A 2,706-nucleotide genomic window follows, 5' to 3' on the forward strand; every position below is an offset into this window, starting at 1 on the left:
GCATACTTCAGGGATGGTGGTAGTGGTTTGAGTTCAGGTTTGGGAGGCTTATCCTCCTCTTGAGGAATTTTCGAAAATTCCCTTGTTTCCACTGATTCTTCTTGATCAGGTTGAGCATCCTTGAAGATGTCCTCAAGCTCTGATTCTAGGCTTTCAGTCATATTGATCTCTTCTACCAGAGAGTCAATAATGTCAGCGCCCATGCAATCATTTGGTGTGTCTGGATGCTGCATAGCTTTTACAGCATTCAACTTGAACTCATCCTCATTGACTCTCAGGGTTACTTCCCCTTTTTGTACATCAATGAGAGTTCGTCCAGATGCTAGGAAAGGTCTTCCTAGAATGAGAGTTGCACTCTTGTGCTCCTCCATTTCCAGCACCACAAAGTCAGTTGGAAAGGCAAATGGCCCAACCTTGACAATCATGTCCTCTATTATGCCTGATGGATATTTAATGGAGCCATCAGCAAGTTGGAGGCATATCCGGGTTGGTTTGACTTCTTCAGTCATCCCAAGCTTTCTGATAGTTGATGCAGGTATTAGATTGATGCTTGCTCCAAGATCACACAGGGCTGTCTTGGTGCAAGCACCTTCTAATGTGCATGGTATCATAAAGCTTCCTGGATCTTGAAGCTTTTCTGGTAAGCTTTTTAGAATGACTGCACTGCATTCTTCAGTGAGAAACACTTTTTTATTTTCTCTCCAATCCTTCTTATGACTTAAGATTTCTTTCATGAACTTAGCATAAGAAGGTATTTGCTCAAGTGCCTCTGCAAACAGAATCTTTATTTCAAGAGTCCTTAGATAGTCTGCAAAGTGGGCAAATTGCTTATCCTGTTCCGCTTGGCGGAGTTTTTGAGGATAAGGCATCTTGGCTATATAGTCTTTAACCTTAGATGCTGCAGGTTTATTCCTTATAGAAGTGGTTGAAGAAGCCTTGTTAGAGGGATTACTGTCAGCACTCTCAGGTGTCTGACTTCCCTTGGCGTCTGAACGCCAGGATTGGGTGGAAAATAGGCGTTTAACGCCAACTTTTCCCCCTTTTCTGGCGTTTGAACGCCAGGAGTGGGCAAGGATTGGGCGTTTAATGCCAACTTTCCTTCCCTCTCTAGTGTTTGAACGCCAAAAGTATTCCTCTCTGGGCTCTTACTGTCCTCAGAGGGATTTTGAACAGTGGGTTGGTTATCCTCTGTCAATTGTTTCTTATTTGGCCTTTTGCTCTTTTGAGCAGTGTTATTCAGTGTCTTCCCACTCCTCAGTTGAACTGCTTGACATTCCTCTGTTATCTGTTTAGATATTTGCTGTTTTGCTTGATTCAATTGCAGTTCTATGTTCTTGTTAGCAACTTTAGTTTCATGGAGCATCTCTTTAAATTCTGCTAATTGTTCTGTCATCAGGAGCAATTGTTGATTAAGCTCAATCATCTGTTCTTGAGGATTAGGATCAGTGACTACTGTCATGACTTCCTCTTTTGGAGAGAACTCATTGCTAGAGTACAAATACTGATTTCTAGCAACAGTGTCTATAAGCTCTTGAGCTTCTTCAATTGTCTTCCTCATGTGGATAGATCCTCCAGCTGAGTGGTCTAAAGACATCTGAGCTTTTTCTGTAAGCCCATAGTAGAAGATGTCTAACAGTACCCACTCTGAAAACATTTCAGAGGGGCATTTTCTTAGCATACCTCTATACCTCTCCCAGGCATTATAAAGGGATTCATTATCCTTTTGTTTAAAGCCTTGGATGTCCAGCGGCCTCTTCAATTGTCTTCCTCATGTGTATAGATCCACCAGCTAAGTGGTCTAAAGACATCTGAGCTTTTTCTGTAAGCCCATAGTAGAAGATGTCTAACTGTACCCACTTTGAAAACATTTCAGAGGGGCATTTTCTTAGCATACCTCTATACCTCTCCCAGGCATTATAAAGGCATTATCCTCTGTAGACATCCTGATCCACCTCTTTATCATGTACTGTGTCAGCAATTTGTAAGAACTGTGCCAGAAACTCAGTAGGCTCTTCCTGTGGAAGACCGGAATACTGGCAATTTTGCTGCACTATGATAATGGGTTGAGGATTTAGCTCAAAGCTGCTTGCTTTGATGGGAGGTGTACAGATGCTACTCCCATATGCAGCGGTAATGGGGTTAACATATGACCCCAGAGTCCTTCTGGACTGATCAATCCCACTTAGGTCCATAATGGATAAAGGGAAATGATATGAATTGCAAATACATAAATTTTGTTTTTTTTTTTTGAATTAAACGAAAAAGTAAAATAAAACAAAAGGAAATTAAGATAAAAATTCGAAAATCAAAAAGAAAATAAGATCAAAGCAAATTGAGAACTGAATCAATTAGTTAATTAAAAAGATTTTGAAAAGAGCTATTAAAAAGATATGATTGAAAAATTTTTATGAAAAAGATTTGATTTTTGAAATGAGGAAAGAGAAAAACAACAAAATGACACCAAACCTAAAATTTTTAGAAAATCAAACACTAATTTTCGAAAATTTTTAAGGGAAAACACAAAGAGGACACCAAACTTAGAATTTTTACGGATCAAAAAGGGACAAAAGACATGCAAATTTGAAAATTAAAAGAAAAACAAAAGCATGCAATTGACACCAAACTTAAAATATGAAACTAGACTCAACTAAAAGACTCTAAACCAACAAAAATAAAACAGTCCTAATCTAAGCAACGAGATAAGCC

This window comes from Arachis duranensis, chromosome 7 (assembly GCF_000817695.3).
Source record: "Arachis duranensis cultivar V14167 chromosome 7, aradu.V14167.gnm2.J7QH, whole genome shotgun sequence".
Lineage (NCBI taxonomy): Eukaryota > Viridiplantae > Streptophyta > Magnoliopsida > Fabales > Fabaceae > Arachis > Arachis duranensis.